This window comes from Cnephaeus nilssonii, assembly GCF_951640355.1.
Source record: "Cnephaeus nilssonii genome assembly, chromosome: 4".
NCBI lineage: Eukaryota > Metazoa > Chordata > Mammalia > Chiroptera > Vespertilionidae > Cnephaeus > Cnephaeus nilssonii.
The window spans coordinates 71,607,501-71,631,332 of record NC_137075.1 but is presented as its reverse complement, the minus strand read 5'-3'; the positions used below and the strand labels follow the sequence as shown (position 1 = coordinate 71,631,332).

The window sequence follows — 23,832 nt, the reverse complement described above, 5'->3', positions numbered from 1 at the left end:
GCTTATTTAAGCAATCCTTAAAAAAAATGTTTGCCAAGGGGAGTAACTCTAAACTTTCAGTCCTTCACCATACATAACAGTACAGTTTAAATTACAGTGTAGCATGCAGAGTTTATTATAAGCAATGACATTCTTTATTTCTTAACCAGCAAGTTTTACTTTTAAGAAAATGGGTTAGATATTATGTAATTAGTTAGGGGAAATCTATGATGAAGTTACATTGAGAATATCTGGGATTCCTCTCCTAATGATGGCAAAGAAAATGAATTAATTGTTTCCATATGTTAAGAACGGTGGCAAGCAAAGTTAAACCCTACAGTTACCTAAAATAAAATGTCAGCAGTATAGCAAGACAGTATTTTGACTTGCATCAAGGTGAGAGAACATGAAAGGCAGAAAGGAAGCAGTGACAGGTTGAAGGTCAAGAGGGAAATGAATCTTAATAAAAGACTTGCCCAACTCTTTTAGAGAAGAACCAGATTTTTGCCATCTCTACATCCATTATGCCTTTGGGTTTATATGCAGAAATTAGTATTCTGCTCAACAGCAAATATGTTTATATTGTCCGTTCCTCTCAAAGGTGTCTAGTGTAAGGATCTAATGCCCAAGTTTACAGGCTCGCTTTCTGAATTTTTTTTTTTACCTCAAACCTTTGTGTCTGACATTGATCTATGGGGTTTTTTTGGAGCTTTCATTCAGTGAGAGCTTAGCACTGAAACAGAAAATGTGATAATTCCATAACAAATTTGGCAATTAGCAGCATTCCTCCTTTTGGGTTTTACATCATTATTTGGCCTCATACTGTAATTCCAGTGTGATATTAATAAAGAGTAAACAGTCTGACAGGTCCAGCTCAGTTGGAGAGTCCTCACCCGAAGATTTGCTAGGTCTGTAGTGCAATGGGAGCTGCCCAGAGTTAGGCTAACATACTGCACGGACCTCTCTTCATCTTCTAAAATTGATAGGTTTGTTTTTTGGAAACTAGGCCCCTGCCATCAGGCGACATAGGGTCTATCAGAGGTATATTTGCAGGACCATAATTTCTCCTATTGTAAAATTTGACTTGACTTTGTAAAATTTGGATAAGAGTTCAGGCTTGGCATATGTAATGATCTTTGGTTTCAGCATCAAGTCTAATTCACTGCTTCATTTGCTATTTCTTTTTTAGACTTTGGCAGGAATGTTGCCTTCCTCCAGATTTCATGATGAGGTTTACCCTATCTCTAGCATCCATCATTTCTGTGTTTACTAACTTTGAGAAGCTTCTCATGTCAAACTTTCTTGTAAATCCCCTCTGTGTCTGAGAGTCCCTGGTGGGGGCTCATAAAGAGGTTTCATGGAATCATAGCTGAGGAGTCGTGTACTCAGGTTGACGCTCAACTGTGCACAGCTACCTCCTCCACCCCCAAGCCCCCAGTGCCAAGTTCTCCTTATCGCTAACAGCTTCCTATTGATGTCAGGGAGACTAAATGTGCGCAGGAAATATGAAGCTCTTCACTCCCTGAGAATGAGGATATTTAGCTTGTGCAGATCCCTGGACCCTAAAATGGATTTAATCAGCCCAATTCACATCATAAATATCGTGTTGCAAGGACACACATGTGCTGGAACAGATAGGAGATTTCATTTTAACTTTTAAATTTGCAAAATCATACCCTGTGGGCCATCAATTTTTCTTGGACACTCCAGGGACTTCATGCCAAGAGGAATTCTTCCTCGCATTGAGTAAGTTCATGGTCTTTATTGCGAAGGGAGCAGTTTCCTTTGTTTTCCAAGATATTGTATTTCAACTTCTAGAACCCTATTGGAATCTTTCAGTTGTTCTTTCTGCCTCCATTGTCCCCAGAAGGTTCTGAAGAAAGGCTAGATGATCTTTTGCAAGCTCTTCTCCCTCCCAACTCTTCCTCCCTCCTCTTTTTCCTCCCTCCCTCCCTCCCTCCTTCCCTCCCTCCCTCCCTCTCTCCCTCCTTTCCTTCCTTCCTTCCTCCCTTCCTCCTTCCCTCCCTCTCTCTCTTCCTTCCATCCTTCCTTCCTTTTTTCCTCTCTCACTCCCATCTTCCAAATAGCCTATTAATATATAGTGATTTCCTACTGAATCTCATCTAAATATAAGAAAATAACTGAGGCCAGAGTTTTTTTTAATTAAATTTTTAATTTTGAAATCATTGTGAATTCACCTGCAGTTGTAAGCAACAATACAGAGATCCCCTGTACACTTTGCCCAGTTCCACAATGGAGACATCTTACAGAACTATAGTACAATATCACAACCAGGGTTTTACATTAATTCAGTCAACATACGGAACATTTCCATCACCACAAGAATCCCTCTCTTTGCCATTTTATAGCTATAACCCACTATCCTAACCATTGGCAACCACTAATTGATTTCTATAATTTTGTCCTTTTGAGAATGTTATATAAATGGAATCATACACTATGTGATTTTGAGGCATTAGCTCTTTTTCACTGAACATAATTCACTGGACATTCATCCAAGTCATTTCATGTGTTAATAGTTGGATCCTTTTTATTGCTGAGTAATATTCCATGATATGGATGTACCAAAATTTGTCTAACCTTTCACCTGGAAAAAAACATCGTGTTCTTCCCAGTTTTTGGCTACTATGACTAAAGCTGCTATGAACATTTGTGTGTAAATTTGTGTGTGAATAAGTCTTCATATCTCTGGGATAAATGCCCAGGAGTAAAATTGCCAAATCATATGATAGTTGAATGTTTAGGGTTTTTTTTTTTTGTCTGTTTGTTTGTTTTTGTGTGTGTGTGTTGTTTTTTTTAAAGAAACTGCCAAGTTGTTTTCCAGAGTGACTATACCATTGTTCAGTCCTGTCAGGAATCACATATAAGTTATCCAGTTTGTCCATATTTGGTGTTGTCAGTATCCCTTATTTCAGCCATTCTGATAAATGTGTAGTGACATCTCATTGTGGTTTAACTTGCATTTACCTAAGAAATAATGATGCTGAACATCTTTTCATGTGCTTATTTGCCATCTGTATATTCTCTTCAGTGAAATATCTGATGATGTCTTTTGCCCATTTTGTAATTGTTTTTTTTTTAACTGTTGAGTTTTGAGTGCTTTTTACATTTTCTAGCTACCAATCCTTTGTTGGTTATGTGATTTGAAAATATTCCTTCTTAATTTGTAGCTTGTCTATTCATTCTCTTAACAGGGTCTCAAGAAGCAGAGGAGAGGTTTTAATTTTTTAGTAAGGTCCATTTTATCTATTTTTTCTTTTCATGGATCATGTTTTTATTGTCAAGTATTAGAATTCTTTGTCTAGCCCAATGTCCTGAAGATTTTTTTCTAAAAGTTTTAAAACCTATAAAATTATAGTATATAAGCGATAGACATAGTGATATGTATATCTTATATGTATATCTTACATAATTTATCATTGAGTCTATGGCTGTTGACATTTTACAAGTTTAGATAAAGTGTAAACATCACCTCCCTTTACGCTGCTTTACCCTACCCTATTTATAACATAATTGTCTTAAATATTTCTTCTATAAATTTAGAATCACATCAGCCAGTGTTATAACTTTTGCTTGCACCATCAAACATAATTTAGAAAACTCAAGAGGAAAGTCTATTATAGTTATCCACATTTTCACTTACTGTATTTACTCTTCCTAATGTTACAGCGTTCCTATTTTTATCATTTTCTTTCTGTCTAGCAAACTTTCTTCCATCACTAGTTTAGGTTAGCTGTGCTGGTGACAGATCCTCTTAGTTTTCTTTCATCTGAGAATGTCTCGATTTCTAGCACAATCACGAGTCCCCTTACAAACCTCCAGGGTTTATTAATGGGGTCAAACGACTTCTTATAGTTGAGATTCAAGTCTCAGTGACTCAAAGAAGCTATTTGCCCATTTGCTTAGGGCCAGTTAAACTTGTGGTGGGTGAGTAGTAATCTGTGTTGTTCAGGTTATGTAACTAGGGAGACAGGAGACTGGTACAACTTTGCAGTTTTATGTAGCTTCATTCTTTTTTGTGACTGCTCAAGAATGCATTTTATTTTAATTACTATATATTGAGAATTGTATGTAATTGGAAAGTAGAATCCTGAGCCTCACCATTCCTCATGAGTTACTTGAGACTATGTCTTTTCAGATTATTATAGTTGATTGGTAATTAAAGGCCTTCATGAACAATCCTTGATTTTTTTAAAAAAAATTAATTTCTTTTAAAACCAGGTATTTTTCTATAGATATGAAAGTATGTATATATATCATCTTGGAAATTGAACTTCTGAATATATGAACTTTAAAATATAATAAAAAGCCTGGCCGGCGTAACTCAGTGGTTGACCATCGACCCATGAACCAGGAGGTCGCCAGTTCAATTCCCAGCCAGGGCATATGTCTGGGTTGTGGGATCCGTCCCTAGTAGGGGGCATGCAGGAGGCAGCCAATCAACAATTCTCTCTCATATTGATGTTTCTATCTCCCTCTCCCTCTCCCTTCTTCTCTGAAATCAATAAAAATATTTAAAAAATAAAATAGAATATGAAGATAATCAGAAGGAATGGGCTCTGTGTGATCCTAAAGCACATACCTGTTTTTCTCTCATCCTCCAGCAATTTGCCCACTTGCTCAGACAAGTTAATCTTCTCAATAACCCATTTCCTGGTGATTGACTAGTTTCCAAGGATTCTATTGCTACTGCTGGAGCGAGTGAGCCCAAATTTACCACAACTGAGCCAAATTCTAGACCCAGTGCTGTTCCATTTCATTGATTTTCAACAAAGAATTTTACATATTCTTTAAGGCCCATCTCAAATGCAACCTCTTTTAAAAAATCCTTTCCTGATTCCCCTAATGGTAGTCATCTTTCATTCCTTCAAAGTCAAATCTTTCATGACACTCATCCTGCTTTTCATGTTAATTGTGCGCCAATTAAAACAAAAATAATGTTATTTATTTTCATCATTGTAGTACAAGACAGTATCCTAGTCTTCTTACTAGTTCTTTGATGTTTGTAGGTTTGGGTTTTGTAAATGAATCTTTAAGGATTAGGGGTCCTACCAAAGCTTGTTCTAGATTGTTGTTATTACTGACAAACATACTTTTACTGAATCACTTCCTATATTTGGATTCATCTGGATAAAACACATCACAGATTTTGATAAAAAGGATGATAACCACCCACTAAATGCTCTTCTCTCACTTGCCATCAGGAGGACTCTTAAATGTAGTGTGGATTAACTTCTACATATCGCTTTCTGAGTATAAGCCTGTTACAAATAAAATTCCACAAGGATGCTCTTCAGCTGGGATGATAGGTAAGAGATATTCTTTGAAATGTGATGGTATATGTCTATCTGTTGTGGATATGTTATGCCTTGGTAGAAGAGAAGATATTTCTAGAACACAATCTCATAAAAAATAAATATTTTGGTTGTTTATGAATAATGAAGTCTGTTAAAATGGGTAAGCAATAGCTTCACCAGTTTTTTTAAAGCTGGATATGTATTCCTTTAGATTTGGAAATGTTAATCTTTTGACATTCTTATTGTAGAGGCCTCTGTAGAGGAACTGTGGAGGTGGGAGAATCTTGGGCTAGTGGGTCTGAGTTCTGGTATGTAATTTCAATTCAGAGAACAATTTTTTGGAGAATACAAGAATATGGATTTATGACATTTATAATTTAGTAATTATACCCAATAAATGAAAATGACATCATGTAACTTGGAGAATACAAGAATGTGGATTTATAGCCTTTATAATTTAGTAATTATACCCAATAAATGAAAGTGACATCATGTAACTTGGACTTGAGAGTCTAAAATTGCAGAAAGATGCCAGAGAAGAATGTTCATGATGAAAATTAGGGCCACTAGTTATTAATTGTTGAGCATGCAGAATAGATGACAGTACTGTGAATATAAATAATCTTCAGCCATGGAAACAAGCAATACCTTTTTTCCTCAGCATATGTTAAACACCAAAATCCCAGCAATAAATCCCACAGTGTAAATTACTCTCTCTTTCCTCTCCCCAGAATACCCTCCATCCTCTTTATTAAGATTTATTAATAATAGTTGCATGTTAGAAGAGAGGCTGTAAAGTATTGGTTAAAAGAACAGTTTAGAATCAATAAACCTGTTTTGAACCTGGCTCTTTAGTTTTCTAACTGTGTTTCCTTAAACAAATAACTTAATGAGGTTAGGTCTCAGTTTTCTTGTAAGTAAAATGGAGATAATAATCACATCTATCTCATAAGGTTGTGGTGGGATTACATGAGATAACTTCTAGAACTCAGTCTGGCACAGAGTAAGTACTCAATAAGTGACAGCTGTGATGATGATGATGATGATGATGATTACTTGTTTTTACATTCATAATTGTAAGTAATATGGAATTAAAAGTCATTTGGTTTGGTCTTTAGCCCTAAAGATCTATCTACCGAGGTAATTGGAATATACCTGAAACCAGAAAGCATGAAAGACCCCCCAAACTGCATGCAAATTTAGCATACATAATAGGTGGCAGAGGCCACATATATGATCCCCATAGAACACTTGACTGATATTCTGAGTTAGCAGGATGCTTCATTCATTTGATGAACATTGCCTGAATACCTACCATGTTCTAGACCAGTGGTCGGCAAACTCATTAGTCAATAGAGCCAAATATCAACAGTACAACGATTGAAATTTCTTTTGAGAGCCAAAAACTGACTTCTGCGCATGGGCCACGAAGTTTCAATCGCACTGTATGTGCTCGCCCGCACGCGGTATTTTGTGGAAGAGCCACACTCAAGGGGCCAAAGAGCCGCATGTGGCTCGCGAGCCACAGTTTGCTGACCACTGTTATAGACATTGTGCTGGCACTGGGATTCATGCCCTTGTACTGTTCACAGTCAATTTTGCAAAGAGAATTCATGGTTTGAATGGTTACCAACTGTTTTTTCTCAGATAACTATGGGTGAATGTATAGGAGATATCTGCTAATTCAGAATATCAGTGAACTGTTCTCTATATGTATGATTTTTCTTGGATTTGAAAATCAAATTTAGAGCTTGCCAGTTGGCTTATATCTTTGCAAGTGGGAAAGTGTCAGTCACCTAAAAATGAAACCTGTGAGTATGGTGGCCATTGTGAATAAGTACAGCTGCTCTCTAGAAAGAGGCCTGGGCGTTCCCCTCTGACCTCCTCAGAACTGTGTGATCTCACACTGGGGTTCCCACACTTGAATCCTCTGGGGACACACGGGTATGGCTGGGTGGGATGTGTGTACATCATGTGCCGAGTGGCTCATGGTGCAGAGAGAAAGGAGTGTCTGACGCATTCATTAGCCTGTGTGCCGAGGAACAGGTGGCTGGAGCTTCATTGCAACAAAGTGTTAGAGTTAATCTCCATCTGTTTTCATTTTGCTAACGCACTACATCAGGCACCACAAAGAACATTTATTAATTAAATGTCCCACTCTCTAACTCAAAAAGAAGGCACTTGGAAAATGGAAAAAATGTTCATTTGCAGCAGGGAAAAAAAGAAGCCAGAGAATAATTTGAATCTTGAAACTTCTACAGTTGGAATAACAATAAAAAGAGCAGAGATGGCTATAAAATAGTCTGTTCTTGGCATTGCTTAATTGGCCTATTTATTTTTCTGTCTCTGTAGCTGTCTTTAGTGACACCTACTGATAAGAGCCAATCGGAACCATGGCTGAATTCCTTCGGGCTGGACCTGCCAACAAGCTACTCAGCCCTCCAGATGTTGCTGCTTTGTGAGAAATGAGAACTCAATAAACCAGGCTCACCCTTCCTCCTGGGGTGAGCGCAAAGACAGGCAGATATGGAAAATCACTGCTCAGCACCATGAACAATGCACTCAAATGAGGGGTTGGGCCAGTTCTTATTTGTCTTGGTGGAACAGACAGCCATGAGCCTAATGCAAGAATTTTAGCTGGCAACAGTTCAAAATGTGACTATACATTGAAATTGCTCAACAAAAGAAGGCCTTTTAGCTAGGAAAAAGCCCAACAGTGGGTTTCAACAAATGCTGAAGGAACTTATAGACAGGGTTAAATAGATATCACACATGATTTTTTATTATGCTGAACATTTCTCCACCTTTTGTGTTATTCAGATTCCATTCTTTTGTGTTACGTAACAAATTAGAAAGATACTGCGTAAACATCCTCATGGCACATCCTATCAATGAATAATATTCAGTGAGCACTCGCAGTTCTGGGAATAGAACAAAATGAACTAAAATGAATTCATTCTTGTCCTCTAGATCAGAGTGTCCCAATCTTTCTTAGTACAGGACACGCTTATGATATTGCTGTAAAATAGTAAGGAAATATATTACCGGTCTTTTATCCTAAGGCAGTCCCTCAGCCGGTTGTTCATCCACCCAAACCTACCTACACCCACAATGCATGCACTCATGCACCCCATGAACGCCTAAACTAAAGCCAACCTCAATGTTTGTAAGGTGAGACACCATTTTTTTCCATAATATAATCTCTAAATAAACTTTTTGGCTACCTTAAATATGGTAAGTATAATGAATATTAATGAGTTAAATGCTTACCAATGCTCTTTAATTTATTAACCTAATCTCACATATACATTTTCAACCACATCTTATATATACTGATATATTATTTTAGAACCAATTTTTTTTGAGTTCACAGCTGACAACTTTTAAAAAAATATATATTTTATTGATTTTTTACAGAGAGGAAGAGAGAGGGATAGAGAGTTAGAAACATCGATGAGAGAGAAACATCGATCAGCTGCCTCTTGCACACCCCCCACTGGGGATGTGCCCGCAACCAAGGTACATGCCCTTGACCGGAATCGAACCTGGGACCCCTGAGTCCGCAGGCCGACGCTCTATCCACTGAGCCAAACCGCTTTCGGCCACAGCTGACAACTTTTACTTGAGCTCTTCGCATGAACCTTGAAGAGAGTCGAGATGCAACAGAAACATCATCACTGGAGCTGTTTTATGAATCACCTCATACATTTTTCCAGAGCCTAATGTCATCTCTTCTATTTCATTTTTTAATCTGAGTGTGTAATACTGTACTACAAATTTTATCCCAGCCACATGTACCCATTTGCATAATAAAAAATTTAAAAATCTCCCCTGGACCCCAAAATAGAACTTGTTAAGTGAACCTTGAAAGTCTGATATCCAACATGTGAAATTGTCAAATATCCAAGAATAATGACTAAATCTATGGTATTTTTTTTTCTTTTTAAAAAGCTGCTCATATCAGTAACTCATACAAGCTTCCAAAACTAGCATTGATTGAGGCTATTTCAAACTAATGAATCCTCCCCTATCCAGTGGTGTGTTTTTGTGTGTGTGTGTGTTCAGAATAAAGTAATTGAGAGAGCATCCCCATGCTACAAGATACTTGGCAAATACTCAATAAGAGATGACTCTCTTTTTTTAAATCCTTACTCAAGGATATGTTCTTATTGATTTCAGAGAGAGGGAAAGAGAGTGGGGCGGGGGGTGGGGAGAATCTTGAAACTTTTGCAGTTGGAATAACAATAAAAATAGCAGAGATAGCTATAAAAGTCTGTTCTTGGCCAGATATAGTCTGACCGGGTGTGGAACATGCAACCTGGGTATGTGCCCTGACCAGGCATTGAACCTGTGACCTCCTTTCAGTGTACAGAATGATATTTCATGAGCAACACTGGCCAGAGTGAGAAATGACTCTTTTTTTAAAGAGATAATATTTACAAGGGAAACTTTGCCTAATACTCAGGCATATTTAGTATATTCAGATATTTTGTGCCATCTCTCCTTTTTGCCATGTCCACACTCAGAAATTGGCAGAAATGAATATTACCCTTGACTTTATGTCTCACAGAGTTAGGCATAAAGTCAAGGGTAATATAGGCTTTTATAGCAAAGAATGATAGAGTAGAAACATTTATTTCTAATCGCACATATTTTATATTATTCTTATTTTCAAGGAACAGTTTGATGGGAGGAAAAGCCCAGGTTCTCGCCTATGACTGAACTGAATTTTAATACTGTCCCACTGTTGCTTACTGGATATGTAACACTGGGAAACATGCTTAACCTCTAAACTTGTGCTTGTAAAATGAAGATGATGATATTCACCTTATAGGAATAATAATATTCACCTTACAATAAAAGACAAGAGACCAATTGAAAGGTAAAACAAGAAACCAATTGACAGGAATGTATAGATGTGTCCGCAGAGAGAAAAGAAGCAGCAGTTTTTGAAGTTGTATAACTGGGAAATGTACCACTAATAAAAATAGGGAAACCAGGAGGGGAGAGCGAAATTAATTTTATATTGAAATGCCAAAAATACATATACAGGGAACTGCTCACCAAGCAGATGAAATTGACCATCAAGCTTTGTAAAGGTGTGAGAATTATAGATTTAACAGTGTAGAGTTTTAGCAGGTTTGATCTATTGGAGTAGATGAGATTTCTAGAGGGTGAGGATAAAAACGGAAATAAGAACAGAATCATGGAGGACACAATGCTTTAGGGAACAGAGAAGAAAGAACTAGAGAAGGAGACAGAGCAGTGTTTGGAGTAAAAAAGGAAGAATCAGAATAATTAGTGTCAGAATAATCAGACAGCAAAGAAGAACTTGGATTTAAGGAGGTTGGAGTCAGCTATGTCATGTCACAGAGGATTAAGAAGTATAAGAAAAGTCCTGGATGCTGAATGTTAAAGTCATCGAAGGCAGTGGCTTTGAATAAGATGAAAAGGACAGTTCAACCAGGTTCTAGCAGCACTTAGGAGTATGAGAATGGATTGGGAGATTGGTAGAAATCTGAAATTCATGAAGAAGATGGTGTAAATGGATAGGGTATACTTCAATGGAGTTTGCTAAGTGATTGTGGAACCAAATAATAGCCTGAAGCTTTAGATAGAAAGGTGGTGAGTGTTGGCACAGACTACAGGTAGAAGCAGTCTTCTCTGAGAACTGTGGGAGAAATGATGTCAGATAAATAAATCACGGTGAGAGAGAGGAAACAGCTTTAGAACAGTGGACAGCCAATGAGGTAGGAGTTCCAGAGGACATGATGACCGCGTTTGGTAGAGGGTTGGGTATGCAGGAACTGGTATGGGGAATCTGAGGCTAAACTTCATAGAACTGATTGTAGAGGATGATGGTGGCAGTGAGAGGTCGCTCAGGAGACAGATGTGGGCAACAGGTGTGATGGAGGCAGGCACTGGCAAACTAGCTGAGGACATGCATTTGGGAAAGAGCAACTGCCTCACTTGTTCTGATATTACTGTCAGAAGTTGAAACAGTCTTATCCTGCAGACTTACCTCTCCAGCGTTGAGCCCTTCTGTAAATGGCCTTCTTCCAATTTCAATGGCACTGAAAATTAGGGAGGAAACAATAGTTGTATATGCAGCTACAAATTTTTGCTTTTACTTGGCATATAATTTAAAATGGCTCTAGAAGAATTTTTTTCTGGACAACAGGTTACGTGTGTGTGTGTGTGTGTGTGTGTGTGTGTGTGTGTGTGTGTGTGTTTGAATAACTGGTTAACTAGGGTTTTGGCTAAGGGATTAAAATGTGATTGCAGAAAGTTGATCTTTGTCAGGGAAGCTAACCTTTGGAGGTTAGCTTGCAAATACAGATACCGGGCCTAGGACATGACTATCCACTATAAACTGCTTTTTACTTTAAAAAGTTTTTAAATTTCTGAACATCCTTGGTGGTCACTTTAGGTCTCTGAGTTTGCAAGGCCAGGCTGCCACACTGGCCTCCCCAGAGTGGGTCAGGTTAGCATGTGGCCCCTTTTCATCCACAATACAAAAATATAAAGATTCTTATGTATTTACATGTTTTATTTTATCCTATTTTATTCCATTTTTAAAAAAATATATTTTATTGATTTTTTACAGAGAGGAAAGGAAAAAGATAGAGAGTTAGAAACATCGATGAGAGAGAGACATCGATCAGCTGCCTCCTGCACACCCCCCACTGGGGATGTGCCTGCAACCAAGGTATATGCCCTTGACCGGAATCGAACCTGGGACCTTTCAGTCCGCAGGCCGACGCTCTATCCACTGAGCCAAACCGGTTTCGGCTATTTTATTCCATTTTAAAGCCTGTACCATTTTATTAACTGATATCTCCCCTAATAAATTCAATTCCAAAAAAGAATTAAAAAAAAAAAACCACCAAAAAAATGTGAGTGCAGGAGGTCTGGCAAAACTTGGAGACAGACTAGACAGAAGGAATGAAGAAACTAGAGAGATGTGGATTATTTCAATGACTAAGAAATTAGAGGATATCATTGAGTATACTAAGTAAGGTAAAAGTATTTAGAGACAGACAAAGAGGGAAAGATAATTAGGAATGTGGGGGCCATTTCCTTTTTGACAACAGAACAAAATGTTCTACAATAGTTTTCATAATTTGAATTTTACTGTCACAATTTTTATTCTCTATCTGTGTATAATCACATTCTTATTTACTTAATAGTTCTGTGATCAATCATTTTTAAATCCTAAGTAGTTCCTGAGCAGAAATATTCATGGAATCTTAAATTTGATGGACAATATACATGTTTTTCTAAAATTCATGTACATAAATATAGAAGTATGTAAAGATATTTGTGTACTACCTTTGGCAAATGGTGTCTTATTGGGTTGAAGAGAAGTGTGAAATAGTGCTTAGGCCTGAGTGGCAGGTCAAATATCTTCAGAGAGAATTAAACCATTGAAGAATATTAATACCCCAACAGAATCTGTATAGAGTGAAGGGTCTAGAAACAAACCTTGTATGGATTTATAAAGCAGTAATCAAGGAGAAATGGGTTATTGGAATGTGAAGTGGTCCAAAGATCTGTAGGGATAAGAGGGTATGTTTGAGGAAGAGGATCAACTTTATCTGGAGACACTGTAGGAATGGTGTTAGAAGACTGACATGAAAACAAAAGCAGATCATAGTAAAAAGAGAGGATTGGATAAAATAACAAAACAGTAGAATTAGACAACCCATCCCAAGTGGTGAACTTTGAAGGTTAGCTTGCAAAGACAGATATATATTTTTTAATTTGTAATATTATTTTGAGGATTCAGTGAAATAATAACATAAAGTTCTTAGCACAGTGCCTGGCATATGGTCATCAATAAATGATAGATGATGATGATAAGGTTATAACTTTTTAAGAAATAGACAGATATAGGTATATGTTCTAGGTCCAGGGAGAAAGAGCTGGAAAAAGTGCTGTCTGGGAGAGAATATAAGACTAAGAGGCAGGGCTGCCTCTGGGAAGAAGAGACAACTAAAGTAGGAATGGAGGTCAATATTTCTGGAGATATAGGCATAATCCTCTTCTAGAATTGCAAGGAAAGAGAGGAAGGAGGTGGGATAAGGAATCTATTGAAACAGTGTTAAGAGGAATAGTGCTGGTGCACTCTGAACACCCTGGAGGTGTTCTTTAGGTAATGGTACGAGGTGAGTACTTACAATTCTGCACTTGACTCAGATTTGGTTATTTGAAACAGTCAAGTGTGTTGAGACAATAAAAAAAAAAGAATCATAATTTCAAATATAGAGCTATTAAAAAGTTTTAAAAATGAACTTCTAAGGATAGGTATGTATTTTGGCTCAAATTTCAAGGAATTTACAGTTCTAACTTTCAGAAAAATACTCAGCAATAATCTTGATGCAGTTAGGAGTGCATATATTTGCAGGGGATGGAAATCTGGATATATATCCCGGGATCACCCACACTCCCAATGTGTGAGTTAATGCTCTAGAGTGTGAGAAGTCTTTACATCGCTGGACAAATGTAAAGTGGTTCTGCACTGTGTCTTATCTGGGTGAAAACTCCCAGCGGCTGCGTTGGGTTTCCCAAGTGTCTAAAACTCCCTGAGAGTCAAACCCTGGGGATGGGTTCCCTCAAGGTCAGTGGTTACATTTTCTTTCCAAAGATGTCTTTGTTCTTGAAAAGGACCTGGCAAAGGAGGACCCTCTGAGCTGGAGCATCTTTTCCTTTGGCCCAAGCACCCATCATCCCATCATTCTGATTACTGCTCTGCAACCACAAAGACAAGCATGATGGATCTCCTTCTGGAAGACGGTGCAGTGTGCTGGGGAAAACATCCACTTTAGACAAACAATAGAAGAAGCCCAAGTGGGGCCTTGGCTGCTCTGCTGGTGTTACACTCGTGCATATGCCTCCGGTGCTTGGCAGCCACAGTTTTCTGGTTGCACAGAACAGCAGACAACCCTTTGGGGCTACCCATCCCCTGTTCTTGTCCAGAAACATAAATTGGAAAACATAACTTAATCACTTTAAATTAGTAGCCCAAACAAGATGCAAATTTGACTATCTAAACCTCAATTTTTAGGTATTGTAAAGAAGGATTTTTGTTCATCTGATCTCCAGGGGAAGAAGGCTGGGGGAGATGATGAAACAGATACTGTGTAAACAGAGTTCTATTCTGTTGAAAGATATATCAAACTCAGCCACACATACTTTACTGATCCCCTCTGTTGGAAATTATCTCCTCGCTCCTCCTCTATCCCGATAGACTTTGTTTCTTCTCATGGAGCATTCATCAGATTCTATCTAGTATTGTAACTACCATGTGCATGTCTTAATTTCCCTTGTAGTCTGCAATTTTTATACTGGCAGGGACAGTGTCTTACTCAACTTTGTTTCCCCCACAAATTATATATATATCCTACATAATAAAAGCCTAGGTGGCGTCACGTCCTTGTGCAATGTCATCACAAGATGGCTGCCACAAGATGGCCGCACGCACAGCAAAGGCAGGGCCCGGTGGCTGCTCTGTGTGGTTAGGTCTGGGGGTCTTGCAGCTTTGCACAGTGTGGAGGAGGCTGGTCCTGGTGGAGGATGTGGGTTGCGGCAGGGGAGGGCAGTTGTGGGCGATCAGGCCAGCAGGGGAGCAGTTAGGCATCAATCAGGCTGGGAGGGAAGCGGTTAGGGGGTGATCAGGCAGGCAGGCAGGCAGGCAGGCGAGCAGTTAGAAGCCAGCAGTCCCGGACTGTGAGAGGGATGTCTGACTGCCCCTGAGGGGTCCCAGATTGGAGAGGGTGCAGGCCGGGTTGAGGGACACCCCCCCACACACACACACACATGAATTTCATGCACCGGGCCTCTAGTGTGTATGTGTGTGTATTTATATTTATATTTATATTTATATTTATTTTTATTTTTATATTTTTATATTTATATTTATATTTATATTTATATTTATATTTATATTTATATTTATATTTATATTTATATTTATATTTATATTTATATTTATATTTATATTTATATTTATATTTATACTAGAAGCCCGGTGCACGAAATTTGTGCACGGCGGGGGGTTGTCCCTCAGCCCAGCCTGTACCCTCTCCAATCTGGGACTCCTGGAGGGATGTCTGACTGCCCTCTCACAATCCAGGACTGCTGGCTCCCAACTGCTTGCCTGCCTGCCTTCCTTATTGCCCCTAACCGCTTCTGCCTGCCAGCCTGATCACCCCCTAACCACTCCGCTGCCAGCCTGGTTGATGCTTAACTGCTCCCCTGCCAGCCTGTTTACCCCCAACTTCCCTCCTCTGCCAGCTTGGTCACCCCTAACTGCCCTCTCCTGCAGGGTTGATCACCTCCAACTGCCCTCCCTTGCAAGCCTGGTCCCTCTCAATTGCCCTCCCTTGCAGGCCTGGTCCCTCACAACTGCCCTCCCTTGCAGGCCGGGTGCCTCCCAACTGCCCTCTCCTGCTGGCCATCTTGTAGTGGCCATCTTGTGTCCACATGGGGGCAGGATCTTTGACCACATGGGGGCAGCTATATTGTGTGTTGCAGTGATGATCAATCTGTATATTACTCTTTTATCAGATAGGATAGAGGCCTGGTGCACGGGTGGGGGCCAGCTGGTTTGCCCTGAAGGGTGTCACAGATAAGGGTGGGGGTTCCCTTGGGGTGTGGGGCGGCCTGAGTGAGGGGCCTGTGGTGGTTTGCAGGCCGGCCACGCCTCCTGGCAACCCAAGGGGAGGCCCTGGTATCTGGAATTTATTTTCCTTCTACAATTGAAACTTTGTAGCCTGGGGCGGCAGCCATTTCTGTGGCAGTTAATTCACCTTCTACAATTGAAACTTTGTAGCCTTAAGCGGGTGAGCCCGGCCAGGGTGTGCAGAAAGCTTTGCTTCCCCTGTTGCCACCGGCAACCCTGGCCTGCTCTCTCAAGCTCCATTCTGCCGCCATTTGTTTCAATTTGTTTACCTTCTACAATTGAAACTTTGTAGCTTGAGTGGAGGCTTAGTCCTGCAACGGCTATGGAAAGCTTGGCTTGCTCTGTTACCTGGGAAACCTTGCTCTCTGTGGCTGTAGCCATCTTGGATTGGGGTTAATTTGCATACTTGCCCTGATTGGCTGGTGGGTGTGGCTTATGTAGCGGAGTGATGGTTAATTTGCATATTACCATTTTATTAGAGAGGATTTATATTTATATTTATATTTATATTTATATTTATATTTATATATTTATATCATCAATTCTATTCCCATGTAACCTTTTATTTTGATAAACTTATTATTCTGTTCAAACTTTTACTGAATATCTAGTAGTATCTGTCAGTTCCTGAAAAGAAGCTAATATTTTAAGTAATTGTTCTAAGTACTCTAGCCTTGTTTAATTCTACCACAAAGTAATAACTATTATTTATATCCTCATTTCATAGGTGAATAAACAGAGCCATAGAGAACATAACCAATTTTCCAAAGGCCATACAACCTGTAAGTTGGCTAAGCCAAGATTCCACCCACTCAGGGCAAGAGCCTGTGTTCCTAACTACTAGGACATACTACCTCTGGGTGTTGCATCCTGAAATAGGATTAGGTAAGCAAAGATAAAAAACATATGGCCCCTAAATCAAGCATTTTCCATTCCGGTAGAAAAGACAGACCTGTAAAATCATCATAAGCATCTAGGGATTGGGTGTGATGATGGTGCTGCGAAGAGTGGATGCAAGCATAGAGAAAGGGCTGTCTCCAGGTTACAGTGATCCTCAGTGAGGGCTTAGGTTGGCTGTGGACTTCCTTCACCTGACAGGCCTTGTCTCAATATCAAAAACAGTGTTTAGACCTTAGCTGGTTTGGCTAGGTGGACCAACAGGTCTCGGGTAATTCCTGATTAAGGGCAGGTACTATCCCCTGCACTGTTGGGTGGGGGAGGGAGTGGGGAACCCATGCAGGAGGCAACAAATACATATCTCTCTCACATTGATGTTTCTCTCTCCCTCCCTCCCACCCTCTTTAGAAATCAATGGAAAAATATCCTTGAATGAGGATTAACAACAACAATAACAACAACAAATTGTACTTAGTAGAAAGAATAAGGAGATTTTTAAAAGACCATCTGCTGGTTTGCTCCCTTTACAGCAAAAGAGGAAACTGAAATAAAGAATCGGCAATTCACTCAGCACACAAGACTAATTAGTGCCCATCCAAGAAAGGACAGAAAAGGCTATCAAAATCCTGTCGCAAACCTAAATTTTCTGGAAAATTCATTCAGAAGAAAAAGCAGCTATAAAATAATGAAAGTAAAGGAGATGTAAGAAATGATCATGACTTTAGAAGACCATTGTGATATACAGAAAAAAAATCGGTGAAGAAACAAAAGTTGTCCTCGTGTATCTTAATTTGAAAAAATGTATAAAAATAAGACTTTCCCCCATATTCCTCTCCCACCCTTCCCCCCATCCCAATTACTTCAGATGCTTCTAATATGAGAACTGTGAAACTATTATGCTTGGTGGTCTGTGCTCTGGACCTCAAATATGGTTTAACTGATTGCTAGTTTTTCAAGGGCATATAAATCTAAGTGCTTATTGCACTGTCACAAGTTTACTTGGGCTTTCACTGTCTATTTCAGCTAAAACAGGTGCTATTTGGCCAGGCAGAATATTGTAGAAACCAGTTCACTCTCTAGTGATTTCAGTTATAACCGTATGGGTAAATTTCTTTGACTTCCCAGGCTCTAGGTTAATTTTGATTTGCACCTTATTGATTGATTGATTGATTTGTTATTCTCTCTGCCCAGATTTCCCCCTTATCCATCTAATTCTTTGCTCCTAGCAACACCCACTAGGAATTAAACTTCTCTCATAAAGGAGTTCTGAGCTAGAATCCCTAAAATGAGTTCCATGGAGCATGATTTCCTAAGGAACTTCCTGAAAACTAGTTCCATAGTCAGAGGAGCTCAAGAAATGCCACATGTCTCTTTTTGGATCTATAGAATTTATAGTCTGTACCCCAAATTTTAACATTCATTTCTAGAGTTATGTAAGAAACGATTAAATATCTATTGTGGACAAAGCACACACAGTGCTAGGATTAGAATTGTTTCCTCATAATAAGTCTTGCCTGTTTTCCCAAGTTTTAGATTTTTGGCAAGTAAGAACAGGTCTTACGATAGTGTTATATGGTTATTTTTTAAAAATGTTTTTATTGATTTTAGAGAAAGAGGAAGGGCAAGGGAGAGAGAGAGAAACATCAATGTGAGAGCAGAACATTGATTGGCTGCCTCCTGCATGCCCACTACTGGGGATAGATCCCAAAACCCAGGCATGGGCCCTGACTGGGAATTGAACTGGTGACCTTTTGGTGCATGGGACGATACTCAATCAAATGAGCCACACCAGCCAGGACATGTTATATGGTTATTAATAAGAGACTGCAGTACTATGGAAGTAATAGTCTCGATAAGTGTTTGTTGGTTGGTTCATTGGTTAAGTAAGTAAATCTGTTAACTTTTAGCAATGAAAATTCCTTTTCGTTTACTCATGAAAACTACTCTTTGAGAGAGCATACCTTTGACCCCACTTTGTGGTTATTTCTAATACAAAACCCTTCACATAAAGTGTGAAATTCATCTGCATATTGTACCACAACTATCCCCATTTCAGTCTCCACTACAGAATCCCATCCCCAGTCACTTGATTGTCTAGTCATAGTCACATGGGACTGAGTTGAGTTCATGAGGTAAATTTGGATTTGAATTATTTGCTCCCCCTTATAGTTGCAATTGTTTAGTGCTTCCTGAAGATGAGGCAATGGGAGAGGGAGGAGGTGCTGGAGGAAAGGACAGAGACTAGACCCATCAGGGTGGTGATCCTGCAGTCATCAAATGTGGGGTCTAGAGAGTTGCTGTGGCACAGAGATCACACACTGGTGGCTGCACGTGTATTGTATTTGGACCTTATGGCATTTGCCTTTATATGGGGCATGTACTCTTCAGTCTCCCACAGCCCATCACCGCTGGCTCACCCCCTTGCCTCTGAAGGCCTGTGATCTTCAGCTCCTGGGGATTTAACATTGTGGCCTATTGTCTCCTTGTTTTTAAATCGTGAAATATAAACTTATTCATAAAAGTTGGTCCTCAAGAGAATAAACAGACTTTTATCTTTGATTGGTCTCTAAGTCAAAGTTACCTTTATTTTCTGGAAGGCACCAATGAAAAAGTGCCTAGCAAAGTGCTTCAGTGCAGTGCAGGCCTCAGCAAATCATTTTTGCTTGCACAAAGGAGTAATGTGATAAAGCCAACGATTTCTATTAGAGCTGTCTTGTCTTATCCCTCCCTCCCCTTCCCCCCGCCCCCTGCCCTAGGTCCTTCCAAACTGTAGTTTCCCACCACAAAATGGTGGAGGCAAATTTCTATGATCTGGAACCTCATTCACCTGCTTTGGGTGGGACAGGTGCAGCCCAGATTTTTCTCCATCTTTGTTTCAAATTCTCTGTGAAATTAAGGCATAGCTTTTAGGTTGGTCTGAGAGGCCTCTCCATACGGCTCATTCCCGAAGGTTTTCACGTAAACATTTTAATTTGTGGCAAATCTGTTTGTTTGTTGTGTTTGTCAAGTTAATGTAAACTGTAGTCCGTTAGGCCTTGAGATGCATCTGCTAAATATTTTCAGATGGTTTTTATTTCCTTAGCTAAGAGCTGGATTTGAACCAGAGCTTGGGGTGAAAGGGCAATGTGTAATATACTGAGACATGAAGTTCGACATATGAAATAAAATAATGTAATGTTTTTAATATTTAAGATGAAAAAAAGCAGCAATAAAACATTGTGGAAGGAGGAAAACACGAATACCTGTATATTTTAATTTTAAATGCCTGCAGATGTTGAATTTTAATCAGAGCATGTCAGATTCTAACTCTGACAAAGGCAAAAATGTGAGATCTGTTTTCTTGAATTGCTTCCACATTTCATGCTTCAGATTTTTATTACATATAGCACTGCATCATCATATATTTATGTAAAGTGCCAGCATCCATTGACTTAGCATGTGCATGATGGTTAACATATAAAATAGTGTGCAGCGAAGGAAAGACCCCTTCCCTCTCCCCACGGCATAGATTCTCTCTGTGACCTTGTGGTAAGGAAGGCATTTAACTCCTCTGTGCTTCAGTTTCCCTAAAATCAAAATAGTAACCATCACTCATATCTTTTGAAACTCGATGGGCTTATTTTAAATAGTAATTAATCTACAGTATACACTTATTGCACACCATAACAATATCATATACTGTATATGTACATGTGTGTACTCAGGAAAATTGAAAGAGAAAATGAAAACTGGTGAAAACTAGACATATGTATTAAAATCTAAAGTAAATGTACTTTTAGATTTTATGCACATTTATGAGACAGTTTCTATTTTTCTATTTTTTGCACCATATTTTCTAAAGCAGTGTGAAAGCCAATAACCTTAAATTTCATACTGTAATACTATTACTGAAAACAGTGGATTTATATATACATAATGTAGTTCAAAGATAAATCTGTTAAGTACCATTATATTTCTCTCAACAGTTTGAATGTTATAGGATAAAAAAATGAGAAGCAGTTGATTTGGTTGAAGGTCTTCAATGTAAATAGTCATTACTCATCTTGCTCTTGCTCTGAGGGTCTTTTAGGCAAAATGACTCTTTATTCTTGTTTCTTTTAAATATTTCTCCTCTGGTCTTTTTTTCAGTTTGGGGTCCTCCTTCTGCCTTTTACAAGGATTTGTTTTGAGTTGTAATCAATAGCCAGGGGACTTTTGAGAACAGTGAAGTTGAGTGTCCAATGTTGAATTATCTGTTATGTAGCCCCTTTCTTGCTATTCATAATTGTTCAGAGAAGTCTGAAATACACACAAATGTTTAGGCAGAAAGCAAAAGGTGGTATTTTGTGTCTAGAAAGATGTGCTGGAGAATATGCACAGCATATTCAGAACAGCAAGGCAATGTGTCTGCTACCCTGAGTTACTGGAAACAAGACTCATAGGCAGCAGGAGGGGGAAAATTACAGGAGTCTCTATTCAACCATGCCCTCTACCAAATTACCAATAGATCATGTACATTTTTATATACAACATATATTTAATTTTAGTTTTAAGCAACTGCATTTACTTGACTCTTCAGTTTTTTATTATTATATTGCAATGAAGAGTTTTTTTTCACCAGAAATTCTTCTCAATATTTCAGGAGAAAGGTGGTCAGTGAGAAATGAATCGTGTTGCAAGAGCTCTGTGCACTTAGCCTGGGTAGGGGTCGGGGGATGGAAAGGGAAAAGGGAGGACTAGGCAGGGAGCTTGGATTCCCAGTGCTCCTAGAGGGACCTGTGCAACTGCAGGGTAGGAGTGGAAGCGTGCTGGTCCTTCCTGCCTGGATGCCAGGGCTGGAGAATGATGGCATGGAGGGAGTAGTGTGCTGATGAGAGATGGAGAAAATTTGTAGCTGTTGTGAGTGGAAGATTTAGAAGAGAAATTTAGGTGACTAAACAGGAGTTTCAGAAAGTTACCTGTGAAGAAACATGTGAAATGAAACCTCCAGCCCCACATCTAAGAAAACCTACAGTGAAAATACATACTATTCTTCAAGAACTGGATATTATGCTTCTGAGGTTATTTTTTTCATTGTCAGTTATGATACACACAATCAGCTCTGTCCATCAAATGACATGCACACATCAAGGTTCAGCCTCTGACTTCATCAAGCCTCCTTGATTCCTCTGATGTAAAATTAATTTCTCCTTTATCTCTGTTCCCTTAACCCTTTTCACCTCCATTATTGTGTTTCATAGGAATGTAGATTCTCTGGGTTGAAAGATACTTTAGAGGTAATGAGTCTAAGCTCTCAATCACCATCTAATGTGTTCATTCGTTCATTCACTTACTCATTCATTCATTCATCTAATATTGATGCTCCAGTCACTAAAGTATAGTAGACATGACATAAAAGAAAAATATTTGCTGAGATCTATTGCAGAAAAGCTACACCTTAATGAAGATGGAGACCAGAGAGTCCCATTCTGCTGGCCCCTAAGCCTTCCAGGTCTGTCCTTTCACACACCCTTGGTCAGCTCACTCTCCCTTCTTTCATAGTGGCTCATTCAAACTTGCATCATTTTTCAAAATTTCTATTCCCATCCCCACTGCCATACAGCTCTTTTAGGAGTTTGAATAAATAACCCTTGGCGATTTAATTTTTGCATAAGTAATCCTTGGCAATTTTATGAGGATCATTAATGTTATCTAGCCACATCATTTGACAGGTGTAAAAAAACACACATGTTTAAAGGAGCTATGTGACTTGCATGGATGGTCACATGGCTGGTTCAGGGGTAGACCCTGAGGTAAGCTCTAGATGAGTATAACCTCTTGCCAGTCTTCTGCCCATTAGGCCATTCTGACTGAATAAATGTGCCCCACTCTAAAACACCGTGCAATTCAACTTTATGTAATAGATTAAAGGCTGTTACTAATTTAGAGTTCACACACTCACAAAGGACTGCTCTGTCAATGTTGCCCGCCTCGCCCCACAGAATTCATTACAAATAAAAACTTCAAATGTGTAGGATGTTCTTAGGCTTTAGAATGGAGAACAAAGATATAGGAGTTAGTCATAAAGAAAGATTCTTAAGCCCCAACAGAAAATTGCTTCTACCTTGAGAACTAATCTTCCCTGTATTTCTGAATTTCATCACAATTGCTGAAATTCTACTGAAGCTTCTATCCCATGAATTAGTATGTTTAAAAGCAAATATCCAGGGACATCTGCTTCCAGTCAAGATGGAACATCAGGAAGCAGATTTACTGTCCTCTCTGAAGCAACCAAAAAATGGACACAAAGTGTGAGAACACAACATCATATGCTTGGGGTTCCTTCCTAAATCATTCCTAGCTTTCACCATGGTTGATTCATTGTCAGTGATAATTACATGATCTTTTCTCTCAACTGATTGTTTCATCCTATAAGTATTTCTTCAAACCGCTTCACTAAGTTTGCTGTGTGACAACCAGAAATCTCTTGGCAGCCAAGTAAAGCAGAAGCGGAGTTGAATTCACCATTAATCTCTGGGTCTGTCAAGCTTAACAAAGACTTCTGGTTCTGTCTGCTTGACCTAGAGCCGATGTACAAAAATACACAGAAGTGTCACATTTAGTAACATTATTAACCATTTTGTGCACAGTACTAGCAGAAGCATAGTACAGAAACCTTTTCCCCCCAATAGCTTGTTTTCTAGAAATAACTTCATTTCTTAGGATGCATAACTTGGGCAAATCTCAATATTCCCTTACCTTCAACTATGAAAAATGGTGAGGAAAGCACAAAGTGGTTTGGTCTTTATTAGAGGAGCTTCTGATCCGGAAGCTGCCTTTTCAGAGATAGGTGAGGGAGATGAGTCAGGATTTCAAAACTGGCTTGAGGTTTTAGAGTTCCACTGTCGGTGTGCTGCAGGCGGCCAGGGAAGCATGCAGGGAAGGTTTCTATGAGGATACGGTGTGCCGTCCATGCTAAGAGTCACCATCATGCCC

At 39.1% G+C, this 23,832-nt stretch overlaps 1 pseudogene across 1 annotated transcript in view; it reads right to left on the bottom strand.

The window, feature by feature from the left end:
* The window catches only part of LOC307098288 (KRR1 small subunit processome component homolog), a 66,564-nt pseudogene that overhangs the window by 29,582 nt on the left and 13,150 nt on the right, over nucleotides 1–23,832 (bottom strand). Inside the window, exons 3-4 of the transcript in view lie at nucleotides 11,320–11,371; nucleotides 10,362–10,464 (exon numbers count right to left, since the gene is read on the bottom strand). The product of the transcript in view is annotated as a KRR1 small subunit processome component homolog (transcript). The remainder of the gene's footprint in view (nucleotides 1–10,361; nucleotides 10,465–11,319; nucleotides 11,372–23,832) is intronic.